Source organism: Crinia signifera, chromosome 6 (genome assembly GCF_055691185.1).
Source record: "Crinia signifera chromosome 6, ASM5569118v1, whole genome shotgun sequence".
Lineage (NCBI taxonomy): Eukaryota > Metazoa > Chordata > Amphibia > Anura > Myobatrachidae > Crinia > Crinia signifera.
In genome coordinates, this window is record NC_139222.1 from 14,868,942 (window position 1) to 14,883,323 (window position 14,382).

General features: G+C 49.8%; 2 protein-coding genes across 7 annotated transcripts in view; one reads left to right on the forward strand and one right to left on the reverse strand.

Annotated features, from left to right (window-relative positions):
• Nucleotides 1-14,382, forward strand: part of LOC146010004 (uncharacterized) — a 107,018-nt gene that overhangs the window by 78,332 nt on the left and 14,304 nt on the right. The window lies entirely within an intron of this gene.
• The window catches only part of LOC146010015 (uncharacterized), a 161,300-nt gene that overhangs the window by 42,734 nt on the left and 104,184 nt on the right, over nucleotides 1-14,382 (reverse strand). The window lies entirely within an intron of this gene.

Sequence of the window (14,382 nt, forward strand, 5' to 3'; positions counted from 1 at the left end):
GCCTTCATTTGACCCTGCTTTCTGGGTGTGATGCGTTTCATCTCCATCTTGCTCTTGGCTCAGGTTCTGGCCAACCAATTATGATCTGGAGCTGGGCTTTAGTAACCACAGAACCAGGGTTCTCCAGTATAAGTTCTGAGTTTGGTCCCGTCAGTAGGCTCTTATCCCGATATTGCTAAAGGCTGGAAAGCCAGTCTGTGCTCAGCATTGTCACTATATAAGGACAGGACACGTATCCTGGTGTGAGAAACGAGTTTCCTCCTTGTATCTTTCCCGACTTCTTTTATTCCTCAGCAACGTCTGGTCACAAGTTTGCATCTAAGATCTTGGAAGGTGCCGGTTTCTGAGCGGTCATTTACCATCGCCTTGTCTTGTATAATGACATCATTGATGCAGGTGGTCATTAGTCTGCAGCCTCCCATGACTCTGTGGTACCTCAATACGAGCCTTGATTTCTTGCAGCCTGTTTTGTCTGAGCCACTTGAGTCCGTGGACCGCAAGCATGTTACTTTGTATTCTCCCTGGTGATTATTTGTGATGACACGACAGTCAACGCTTTGTACTACATCGTCCTATTTGTGTGCTTTGTGCAGTCATTGACAGGTGCGCATTGCTCAGAGGTAGCTGGTGCCTTCCATGTTCATGTCTCCAGGGATCTCTGCGTCTCAGTAGGGTGGCACCTAGTTGCCCCTGCACAAGTTACTAAGCTCTACCATATCAGCACCTTTGCGAACCTGTAGGGCAGTTTTGGGCGCAGGGTTATTTGTTCAGCTCCTACACACTCCCTCCTGTGAGGGAATCTTTGGGATGTCCCCAGTCTCCATCAGCGGCAGAAATAGAAAACTTGTTTTTTGCACTTGCCAGTAAAATCCCTTTCCTTTTCAGGGTCCGTGGGTCCCACAGGGGACATCGGGGTTGTAGGCAGATCCAGGGGGTCCGAGGCACCAATCAGCGAAGCTCTTTGAGATTTCCCAGAAGGCCCGGGCCCTCTCCCCTACAACCCCGCCTCCAGGCTCCTACAGCCAGTTTTTAGTTGGGGCCTGCAGGAAGCAGACGCACTTTTATTTCAGCAGGGATTACCCCTCAGAGGTAATCCCAAATGAAGCTTGCTTTTACTTTTTTTTAACTTTTGAAACTGCCGCCTTTGCGGCTAAGGACGCTCACCGCTGTCAGTGATTGACTGCGGAGCGAGCGTCCGCATCACTCCTCCCGGCGCCGACTTCCTCCAAACCCCGCTTAGTGAGGCAGACGGCGGGGGCGACGACAGCGTCTAGCACCGCCGGACTTCTCCCCCAGACAGCGTGGCCGGACCAGGAGCATGTAAGGCTTCCTCTGGAAGCACAAATCGCTGTCCTGCCGCGGCACTCTTGGAGACGCCCGCGGTAGCTGGTGTGGGCACTCGCTTCGCCCAGGGATCCCACTAGACCACCGGGGACAGAGCGCAGGCCTGGGTAGGGGGACCCACTTTTAAATATCAGCTCCGTGGCACTCCGGTGGGGGAAGTCCAGCAAGGGGAGGTGGCGCTTGGCCTGCAGTCCCTCCCCCAGCTTTGGCGCCAATCTCCATAGAGATCTGCCGTCCATTAGCTGCATACCTTTGTGCCTGCCCCCTCTCTCTCAGACCAGCACCGTTTCTGCAGCATGCAAGTCTCCAGAGGTCGGGCACATCTCTCCCCTGTGAAACCAGCTACAGGCTAAGTAGTAGCTTTCACAGCCACCCTTATTCCCCCTTTGCTCCATAGAGTACAGTGGTTGATACAGGGTGTGTTAGCTGTTATATAGGCTAATAGTGTGTATGTGACTATTGTGCTAGTGCTTTCTCTCTTCTGTCAGTTTTTTTTTTTCCTCAACTGTCCTCTTTCTTTTCATACTGAGGTTTACCTCAGAGGTCACATACATTCAGTGATATCACTCTAGGTTTTCCTTGGTAGAAGTTACCTATTGTGCACTGAACCCCCCTTGTTGGGTGTGTTGACACTATGTCCAAACGGGGGCGTAGCCAGACAGAATCTCCTTTGCTCTTGTCCTGCAAGAGCTGTGCTGCAGGTCTGTCTGACATGGATGTTGTCCAGGATGGGCTATGTGTCAATTGCTTTATCCCTCCTGGCCAGTCCTCTGCCGCGGCGGTCTCTCAACCCCTATGGGCAGCTTTCCAACAGTTATTGGGCAACCTTGTGGATCGCCTCCCTAACTCCGTAGCACCCCCTGTAGTCCAGTCCCCTCCACCTTGGGTGGATGCTCTGTCGACCACGGTGCAGACCTTGCAGCAGACTACGGTAGCTATGCAAAAGCTACTGCCCCATGCTGCGCAACCCAGTAGACCTTCGTTGCTCCCGGTAACTCGGGATGACACTGATGACGGCGGGGATGATGTTGATAATGCTGATGACGACATCAATTTAGATGATGATCAGGATGATCCTATGCCCACTGACACTCCTGCGTCACAAGCAGAGGCCCCGGATGTGGCAAGTCTTATTCACGCTATCCGTGAAGTACTTCTGTCAAGACGCAGATGAACCTGAACCTACTGCTAAGACCAGAGACGTCTTTAAGAATCAAAAGGTAGTCAAGGCCCAGTTCCCACACTCTGATCATTTAACTGAGATCAGAAAGGATCAGTGGGAAGCTTTGGGGAAAAAGGGCCAGTATCCCCAGAAAAGTCTTATCCAGATACCTTCTCCCACCTGAGGATTGCACCCCATGGGGTTAAACCCATAGTTCTCCCAGTAACTTCAGGGTCAACCTTGAGAGACCAAACAGATCGACGCCTGGAGAATGCTCTTAAGGCCATATTCTCCTATACAGGGGCAGTTCAAAGGCCTACCATTGTGGCTACATGGGCGGCAAAGGCTATTATACCTTGGTTACAGGTCCTGGAGGACGAGCTAACTCCCGATGCATCAGAGGATGCCAAGTTATGCATCCATCATATTAAATAAGCGGCATCATATATATATAATGGATGCTATGTCGGACGCAGGCACATTAGCAGCCAGGGCATCCGCAAGCTCCGTTCTGGCCCGCCGCATTATGTGGCTGAGGCCATGGAAGGTGGACTTGGAGTCGAAAAAGACTCTGGAACTATTACCCTTTAAGGGTTTAAATTTGTTCGGGGAAGAGCTCAATAAAATTGTGGCTTCATTGGCTGATGCCAAGACAGCATGCCTTCCAACTGTTCTGCCACAAAAACTCAGAACCCAGTCCTTTCGACCCCAGGGCAAGGCCAGGGGGCAGTCCTACCCCAAACCCACTCCTTCTAACAAGGCAGGAAAAGCCAAACAAGCCTGGGCGGCCAGACAAGCCCCTCCAAAGACAGATAAGCCTTCCGCATGACGGGGCCAGCCTCCCGCAGGGGGAGCCCCAAGTGGGAGGCAGACTCCTGTACTTTGCCCACCAATGGCTATCCACAACAAAGGATGCTTGGGTGAGGGAAGTGGTGTCTCAGGGTTATGCCATCTCATTCAAAAAGCCTCCCCCCAAAGAAGTTTTTCTGCACAGGTCTTCTTCATGACCCATACAAGGCAGAACAACTACAACTGATCCCTACTTCATTCTCGAGTCATTGTTCCAGTGCCACAGTGCCACCACATCAAAGAGGCCGCGGCTTCTACTCAACGTTGTTCCTTGTGCCCAAACCAAATGGTACTATCCGACCCATTTTGAACCTGAAAGCACTAAACAAGGTGGCAAAGGTCTCAAAATTCAGGATGGAAACATTGAGGACTATCATTCTAGCATTAGAAGAAGGGGATTACATGGTCTCATTAGACATCAGAGACGTGTACCTTCACATCCCCATTCTGCCAGCACACCAGAAATACCTGAGGTTTTCTATCTTCAACAGACATTACCAGTTCCAGGCCCTCCCATTCGGGCTAGCCACTGCGCCAAGGATTTTCACAAAAATCATGGCGACAATGGCGGAACTTCTACACCGGCAGGGAATCAGAGTCTTCCCTTACCTGGACGATCTATTGCTAGTGGCCAAATCCCCGGAAGTGCTGTTATCGCACCTGCACATAACAATCACGACGTTACAGAGCCACGGGTGGCTCCTCAACTGGGAAAAGTCCTCCCTGATCCCTTCTCAGTGGATGCTACATCGGGGTGCTCTACTGGACACCAGAAGGTTGAAGTTGTTTTTGCCCAGCGACAAGTGCAGGGATCTCCAACTGCGGATTCAGACATTCACCCTAAGTCCAAGGGTCTCCGTTCACTGGGCAATAAAGATTCTGGGTCGGATGGTCTCCACATTCGACATGGTCGAGTGGGCCCAGTTCCACTCCCGTCCGCTCCAGAGTCTCATCCTGTCGAAATGGGACGGTTTACCACAATATGTCAGATTGACTTTCTTCACACTGTCCCAGGAGGTAAAGAATTCTCTTCTGTGGTGGATGCACACAGACCATCTCAATCAGGGCCGGCCATACTGGTTCAAAGAGTGGCTGATTTTAACATCAGACGCCAGCCTCAGGGGCTGGGGGGCGGTAGTAGAATCCCGATCCTTGCAAGGCGTGTGGACAACTCCAGAATTCCGCCTTTCCATCAATGTCCTGGAGATACGTGCAGCTTTTAACGCCCTAATCCAGTCTCAAGACCTGCTCCAGGGAAAACCAGTACAGATCAGGTCCGACAACGCCACGTCTGTGGCATACATCAATCGCCATGGAGGGACCCGAAGTGTTGCTGCTCTCCGGGAAGTATCCAGGATTCTTGTCTGGGCGGAACAGCACCTCCTGGCCCTGTCGGCGGTCTTCATCCCAGGAGTTCTAAACTGGGAGGCAGAATTCCTAAGCCGCCAAGATATCCACCCGGGGGAGTGGTCCCTACACCCGGAAGTGTTTGCCAGCCTGACACACCTTTGGGGCACGCCAGATGTGCACCTAATGGCGTCCAGACACAACCACAAAGTCCCCAACTTCGGGTCAAGGTCCAGGGATCCTCAGGCTTGCTTTACGGACGCCCTATTGATACCATGGACATTTCACCTTCCATATGTGTTCCCTCCTATAAACATGATCCCCAGAGTGATCAGGAAGTTCAGACAGGAAGGCAGAACCCTGATTCTGATCGCCCCAGACTGGCCACGCAGGCACTGGTACGTGGACCTGCAGCAGATGTCCCACCAGCCACCCTTCCCGTTACCTCTTCAGCCAGACTTGCTGAGTCAGGGGCCTTGCCTACATCCGGACCCTCAACGTCTGTCTTGACGGCGTGGCTCTTGAAACTGCCCTGCTAAAGCACAAGGGATTTTCTGCAAAAGTGGCAAAAATGATGATTCAGGCTCGCAAGCTGGCATCGTCCAGAATATATTACCGGATATGGCATTCTTTCTTTGCATGGTGTACATCTAGGAATTACGACCCCAAGGTTTTTAAAGTAGCCAGAATCCTGGCTTTCCTCCAGAAGGGCTTGGACATGGGGCTGAGGCTGGCCTCTTTAAAAGTCCAGATCTCAGCTCTGTCAGTTTGGTTTCAGAGGAAAATTGCTTTTCTACCGGATATACGCACTTTTTTACAAAGAGTTCTACATGTACAGCCTCCATTTATTCCTCCTACTACATCGTGGGACCTTTCACTTGTCCTACAGGCTTTAACCAAGCCTCCCTTTGAACCATTACCTTCAGTGGATTTCAAATGGCTGACAGCCAAGACAGTCTTTCTCTTGGCCATCGCTTCCACCCACAAGGTGTCGGATATATCTGCCCTTTCTTGTAGATCACCCTTCCTCTTTTTTTCACCCGGATAGGGCGGTTCTGCGGACAAAATCTTCCTACTTGCCTAAAGTTGTCTCCAAATTCCACGTGAATCAGGAAATAGTGGTCCCTGCTGTTAGGCACCGGTGGCGCCGCCTGACTCACCTGTCAGCTGCTGCGCTGCAGGCGTCAGGACGGCGGCCATCTTCCGGCAGGACACCGGCTGGTGGGGATGGAAGCATCGGGTCGTTGCCTAGCAACGTCCCGAACTTCCGCCGCTCACACAGCAGCAGGGGGATGCGGCGTCTGACGTCACTTCCGCCTGAAGAGGCGGCGTTTTTGAATAAAAGCCGGCTCAGGGCTCTATCTGACGCCGGTTATAGCGTCTTGCCCTGTTAAGGAAGCTTGTCGTGGTCCTGGTCCTGGTGCCTGCTGGAAGGTCTTTCCTGCCCTGTCGGTCCCTTGCTGTGTCGGTTCCTGACTCCTGTGGCATCTTCTGCTGCTGGATTCCGAAGTCCTTGGAAGTGTGGCTGTCATTCACCAGATAAGTCAGGGTTTACCCTGCAAATACCTCATATTTTATCTTTATCTTATACCATCTTCTTTGCATTGTTGCCTTCGAGTACTATTTTTGTGATATTACATCCTTTGAGCATTGTTGCCTTTGTCTCTATCATTATATTGAGACACCATTACGCACGGTCATGCACAGACCATCTAGATACCCTTTGGGGGTCCGGGGCCCCTTGCCGGGTGTGGGCTTTAGATAGCTGTCCCCTTGCTCTCCTCTGGCCTTGGTGGGCGTGTTGTCTCTCTCTAAGACCAGGTGGCATCGGGGTTGGAGCTGGACTAACCGGCTCCTTCGGATGCGGCTATTATTGGCGAAGCCTAGTTCCGCACACGTCCACCAACCCCAGCTCGAGGCAACGGAGGTAGGGCAGGCAAGGTGGTCTCCGAAACCTTACACCTGCGTTCACGTCAGAGGATCTTTCACCAGATGAACAATTACTGGATGTGGTCAGAGCTCTGACCATTTATGTTGACCGTACAAAGCCGGTCAGAAAGTCTGATTCCCTTTTTATATTGTATGGATTTCGCAAAAAGGGTTGGCCAGCGGGAAAACAAACCATTGCCCGCTGGATTCACATGGCTATACAACAGGCCTATCTTCAGGCTAACCAGCCTATTCCGGTTTCAATCAAGGCACACTCTACTAGAGCGGTTGGTCCATCATGGGCAGCAAGCAGAGGTGCTTCTGCCGAACAGCTGTGCAAGGCTGCAACGTGGGCATCTGTCCAAACTTTCATTAGATTTTATGCCTTTGACACGTTCGCCTCCCAGGATGCCTCCTTCGGTCGTCGGGTTCTTCTAGCACCTCAGGCAAATTCCCTCCCTTGAAATACGGCTTGTGACATCCCCGATGTCCTCTGTGGGACCCATGAGCCCTGAAAAGGAGAGTTATGGTAGACCTACCTTTGTTAACTCCCTTTCCTTGAAGTCCATGGGAACCACAGGGCGACCCTCCCTTTTAATTTGCTCCTGAGGTATTCCTATATGTGATGTTCTGATACTGTGACCTGTATCGACCAATGTCGTGTCCATTGCTATACTATGTGTGTTCTCTGTCCTCTTCTCTAACAAAGGTAGTTCTACCATAACTCTCCTTCTTTTTATTTTATTTTTTTTTCTCCCAGTGCGTCATGTGTATGGTTACATTCTGTTTGTTATGTGGTGGAGGTTGTTGTTGGTTGTTTGCGGCTATGTCTACAATGTCCTGTTCTTTTTTTTTTAATTGGGTAATTTTTTTATTAAGTTTTCAAAAAAAAAAAAAAAAAAACAAAACATAGTAGTTGTACAAACAGTAGCATGGCAATAGGTGCTTACAGAAGAAAAACATTAACCAGACTAGGATGTATGCAAACATATAGATGGATATACGTACATATTCATGCTCATTGTAATGGGATAATATTAATGGACATCACCCCTCCATAATAAGGATAGATACATATTTAATCATCCGCTCGGAGGCGCCACCCGAGTATCCGAATGAGAAAAAAGTAAAAGTGTAGGAAGGCATGATAATAAGGCCGTATCGCATGAGAAACCGTAGAGCACCCTACATTTGTATCTTAAAATAATCAAATATGAATAGCACTCTCTGAGCGGAAATAAAAGGTATTATGTAAAAAAAAAAAAAGATAAATAAAAAAAAAAAATCCTCCCAAAAGGCCCAAATCAACCCACCCACAAAACCCCCCACCCTGTACTACCCACCCCCAACTTAGGCGTACTTTATTCCCTTTAACCTTACCCTCACTAAAACCTATACTAACAACAACCCCAGAGAGGGAAAAGTCAGGGGCCTGCAGCTAGCGAAAGTAGCTACTCTGGCCAGAGGAAAAACCGAACCTATCCCTCCTACCCTAACCCCCCCATCTATCCCGTTATCCCACTAACTAGTTTAACCCACCCAAACTATCACATCAAATTAAAGGATACCAAAAGGAGAACTGTCAGGGGCATAAAAAAAAAAAAAATAAAAGGATATATTTTCAGCGTGAGGTAGCATAAATGATGCAGTAACAAAAGGAGAAAATAGTTTCTAGAAGCAGGATGTAATAAGACGTTGTGAAGAGAAAATAAAATAAATAAAGAAAAACAGAAATGATCCATATCTGCAGTAAGCGACTCTCCCCCTCAGCCAATTGTGCACACCCTACTGTTAAATAGTCACAGACCTATAGTACACAGTTTAATAAAACAGAGGATGGGAGCAGATAACTGAAATAGAAAAGAAGGAACAAAAAGGAAAAACAAAATCAGACTGCATATACGTAGATAAATATATGGCAAGTCCTATATTTTAGAAATACAACACAGTATGTCAGTCCGGCCAGATGTCATAGCCTTTCATTCGTGTAGACAGGACTCGGTGTATAGAAAGGCCAGGAGGATGACTTGTAGCACCAGGAGAAACAGGATGCACAGGCCCGGAGATTGTGCCAGAAGATATAGGGGAGATCAGCAAAGAAGCAGGGTCCGTGTACGCTGGGTCCTCTTTGCCAGGATAGCGGCCACAATTAACAGAGCAGCAGTGCCAAGTTGGAGCAGGCAGGGCAGCATCAGAGTGTTGCGTGTGGGAAGGCGTTACAGTACACTCCTCCCTAGAGCGAAGAATTGCAGGCTCTATATGGGCTATAGACCCACCACCATGAGGGATATCTTCTTCATCAGCAGCATATATATCACAATAAAAGGAGTTTAGAGAATTTACTGAGTCGAGATAGGAGACATCCCCAGGGCAGAAGAGCCCATTAATGGGACAATACAGTGCCTGTTCAGTGCTGACTGTGGGACCACAGTAGTGAAGTGTATGTTCTTCAGCGAGGGTACAGGAGATAGAGATGGTCTCCTCCTGCACATCAGCGAGCTTAGCCAGGAGTCTGTCGGTAGAGGCATAAATAGCCTGTAGCAGGAGTTGAGTTGAGGCCGCCATGTTGAATTATATACCAGGGGCAATAGTTCCAGTAGACCGGTGGTGGCTAGCACACCACCAGATTTGCAGGAGAAGCAGGCAAGCAAGTGTAGCACAGTACCTGTCGAAGGGTGTAGAAGCAGAAACACCAGTATTCCAGACACCATAAATAGTCTGCAGCAGGAGGAGATATGCTCGAGTAGCAAGGTCCAGGATATATATCAAAAGCTGGATCAGTCAACACAGCTGGGCAGGATGTCAGTGGCGGGTGGTAGCAGGAGTATATTTTCGGTCGGGTCCAGCCTCTGTCTCCCCTCCCAGAAGCTGTGCGACAGACCAAGCAGACTGCAGCTCCCCATCTTCGAGGGCTAAGATGGCTGCGGGCTGCGATCCCGCCGCGCACCACAGCAACAGGATAGGGTCTGAGCGGCACCTAGTCCCCGCAGCTCACCGCTGATAGTACTAGACGGGATGGAGGATCTCATCAATAGCGCGCCCGGCTCCTGGACCACCACTACGCCCGGCAGACAAGGAGGATCCGCCAAGGTCGAGAGTTTCAAGATGGCGCCCGCAGCGCGACACGCCACAGGCCCAGACAGCCGCCTCTCCCTGCAGGCACCAAACAGCCGTGCCACAGGTGTCCCAGGAGGATCAGGGAAGATTCCGGAGAGTAAGTGATCAGGGGCAGGGTGTTCGTGGTCTCCGGGACAGGAGATTTAGGCAGGACAGATGCAGAGCCCGGAGCACACACGTCCGCTCAGCTAGGTCAAGCCACGCCCCCCCGCAAATACACCTACAATGTCCTGTTCTGTCTCATTTTTGTTTTTTCCCTTTTTTTCTTTTTTCCTCTGTCTCTTCTTGGGCTTGGTTATGTCACAAACCTGACTTGGTTTACATTTGATTCCTGATTTCCAATGTTTCCAGACTTGTCTGTGTCCATGCTGCTGCAGCTGCTCTGCATTCCTCCTTGATTAATCACCTGACTTCAGCACTGGTCACATGATCCAGGTATATTCAAGTAATCCCTCTTCCTGGTTGTGACCTAACTGCTGCGGCGGCAGGTAGCCAATCCCCAGCTACCTAGGGGGATATAAGGATTCACTTAAGAACAGCTCAGGGCCTTGAACAACTAGTCTGATCCCTGTGTTCAGAAGTCGGCGTTCCAAGGCTCCAGGTACCTGTCCAGAGTCCCTGTGGTTTTCTGTGCAATCTGCTGCTGCTACTACTAGCTGTTACCAAAGCTCCCTGGCACTCTCCACCTGCCAGGTTACCTTCCTTGCTGTTACCATCTCCAGCTCCCAAGGGAAGAGGATATAGAGCACTCCAGCATGTCCCAGCAAAGTTTGTTATGGGTCTTAAAGGGCCATCACCGTCTTCGACTCCCTAGTCGACACAGGCGTCAACTCTAAACTTCAATCTTCATTCTTCTGAGAGTTTCCCAGAGACTGACTCCAAGGCTCCTGAGTACCTGTTACAGTGATCCTTATCCTGCTGCTGCCATGACCACCCTGCCTGGTTAATTCCACCTGCTGTAGCTGCTGTTATATTATCTCCAGCGTCCAGCTTACAGTCAGCTTCCCGAGTGCACCACAGGACCATCGGTTCCCAGACCGACAGTCATCGACTCCCTGGTCGATTCTGCAACCAGCACCAAGGCTGAAGAATGTTGGGTCCCTGACTGACACTGCCTTCCATTGGCTCCCAGGCCGACGTACCCTCCTGGTTCCTAGGCCAGACGGACTGCCCGCGTCGGTTCCCAGGCCGTCAACTGCCCGTGTCAGCTCCCAGGCCGTCAACTGCCCGTGTCAGCTCCCAAACCACTATCTTCTCTCTGGCCTCCCATGCCAATGAAGACCAAGCTCACTGCTACTAGTCATTGTCCTTCTCCCGTGACTGGACAGTTAGCTGTGGGGAACTCAGGTCAGAGGGCCGTGACCTCGCCACCGAACGCAGCGGAGTCCAGACCTCCTTGCGGGGGTCCCTGGTGAAAACCGTCGGTGGTGTTAGACTCCGCGCCTCTGACCAGAGTCTTGTCAGCTCCCCCACCTTGCTGTGCCCGCAGTGCCAGTGATCCTCATATGAACTGTCCTTGCCTCTAACCCCCAGTGTTCCAGTTCCCAGTGTCTACCACTGCTGCCACATCCGGGAACACCAGAGACCCGTGTCCTGACAGGGTAACCTTAACTGACAGGGTGACCCGGCGCCGGCGGGTCAGTGTGGACGGAGACTGCTCGGCAACACAGCCGCATCCCACACGGGCTGACTACAGTGACAGGAAACCTAGACGGACACTGGACTTACCCCTGTCTGCACCCCCTGCCATCCCAGGCACACTAAAAGGTACCTAATCGCTCTCTCATTAGAGACCTGCACACTGACTATCCCTGCTCTGTCTTTGGATAACAGGGAAGTCTGCGGCATTTAACTCTAACAGCAGAAGCGATAACTTCACTCTGTACTTTCTGCTGAATAGTTACAGGACCTACCTCTCTCATTACTGAGTCTGCTGCTGGAGCATGACTCACTAACAGCAGAAGGTAGCACCCTATTGTTACTTACAGCTCCGACTGCCTAAGAATTATACAGCATAATACCCTGCACTGCTATACATAGCAACAGGGCACAGCTAAAAATATATTCAGGCAATAAAAGGAGTGCTAACCCCTGCCTATATTTCTATGACCCTGCAGTCCAATCGGAAACCCTCTCATCTTTAGTCCTATGCACGTTTGCACGAATGATAGAAAGCAGAAAATCTGATTGGTACTAAAGGGCCAGGCTGATCCATAGGAGAAATTTCCTAAGTGTAAAGGTGCCCATACACGTACCAATTACCCGGTACTTTTTGTGCTAAAATAGCATCGCATCACATGCACAACGCATGCACAACGATGCTATTTTAGCACAATAAGTACTGGGTAATTGGTACGTGTATGGGCACCTATACATCTGCCGATACAGTCCTGACAAGCACTGATTAACAGATTAAACCACTGATTTATCTGATTTTTCTTGGCATTGAGTAAAATAGCAGGTACACACAGACAGATATCTTACTACCACCGTAGGTCGTGCAGCCCAACACCAGAACACTGTCCTAAAAGTCATTTGCTTGCACAAAAACACACTGCTGAATGCACAGATAATGGATCTCTTGTAATCAGCACAGACACACTGTGAAACTCAAGTGATTGATCAACTGATTGTGTCAAAATATACTGTTGGATTGAACAGAAATATACCAACCAGCATTAGTGATTATTGGTATGCTTCTGACTGTGACCTTCTCTGGTCACCCAACAGTGATAAATGTTCAAAATTCTGTGATCTGCCATAGACCAAAATATACGTTTGTATTGCACAGACACACTGCGGAAGACATGCAATTGATTGTCTGTTTTGGTGCAATTATAATCGACTGTGATCTTTGTCAGTGACATAGAACATACGCCTGCCGCTTGTGCAATATCTCCAGCATAGACCTAAGGGTCATCTGCCAATACAGATACACTGTTGGGCACAAGCAACTCACATACACTATTGAACAAAAGTGATTCCTTGACTGTGATTTGTTTAAAAACATACCATTTACTCCCAGGACACTGAGGTAATAGAGATAACAAGGCTATGGCAACACTGAGTAAGACTTTGTTGCAACATTTATGAAGACGTTTCCAATGTTTCAGATTACCAATAGTATCCTCAATCAAGAGATACATTCTGCTGTCACAGACAGTTTTACTGTAGCCAGACCCTGCTGTTAGACATCCATCTGCTGCAGCCAGACCCTGAATTTACAATATCAGACACTTTAATTAAAAGCAGTCTCCTCCGCGGAGGGAATTTTACCCTCAGCAAAAATATTTAGAATCCTCTATCAATAATAGGGAATACACCCCTTAAAATGACCCTATACAGGATTCTAATTATACATACTTTTGCCTCCATAACGATCCCCAGACCACAGAGCTTCGGCCACACTGGGTGTACATTACTTATTTAAGACCCCCATAGGGGAAATCCTCCTTCTTATCAATTAAAACATCCCCCAGTGCATAGCATATATTGTAAAGGCTCACTGCAATAGGGACGTAGGAAGTTTTCTACTTATCTATCCACTTATTTTATACGGAAGGCCTATTTGTCCAATTTATCTTAATGGAATATGTAATAAAAGTTAAATTTTAAAACTACCATTTGACATATTAAGAGTGCCCCACAAAGAGAGTCCTCTTTTCTCCCTTCCACTGCTAACCTTAACTGAGGTCAGGAGAGGTATAGAGGACGTGGAACCATGTTCATATCAATCAAGTGCCAGACTCCACACACCAACATGTATACACCAGTGTTTCCATTGTACCACCATGAAATCGGAGAAAGGGATTGCCCAGACCTCTGTGAGCTGACAAGGGGGGGCATACAAGTACCATGGGAGGGGAGCGGTCATACAAGTAACAGGGGAGGGGAGCGGAGCGGTCATACAAGTACCATGGGAGGGGAGTGGTCATACAAGTACCATGGGAGGGGAGCGGTCATACAAGTACCATGGGAGGGGGTGGGCATACAAGTACCAGAGGAGGGGGTGGGAGCGGTCATACAAGTAGGAGGGGAGGGGTCATACAAGTACCATGGGAGGGGAGCGGTCATACAAGTACCATGGGAGGGGAGCGGTCATACAAGTACCATGGGAGGGGAGCGGTCATACAAGTACCATGGGAGGGGGTGGGCATACAAGTACCAGAGGAGGGGGTGGGAGCGGTCATACAAGTAGGAGGGGAGGGGTCATACAAGTACCATGGGAGGGGAGCGGTCATACAAGTACCATGGGAGGGGAGGGGAGCGGTCATACAAGTACCATGGGAGGGGAGGAGAGCGGTCATACAAGTACCAGGGGAGGGGGGGGAGCGGTCATACAAGTACCATGGGAGGGGAGCGGTCATACAAGTACCATGGAAGCGGAGCGGTCATACAAGTACCATGGGAGGGGAGCGGTCATACAAGTACCATGGGAGGGGAGGGGAGCGGTTATACAAGTACCATGGGAGGGGAGGGGAGCAGTCATACAAGTACCATGGGAGGGGAGGGGTCATACAAGTACCATGGGAGGGGAGGGGAGCGGTTATACAAGTACCATGGGAGGGGAGGGGAGCAGTCATACAAGTACCATGGGAGGGGAGCGGTCATACAAGTACCATGGGAGGGGAGGG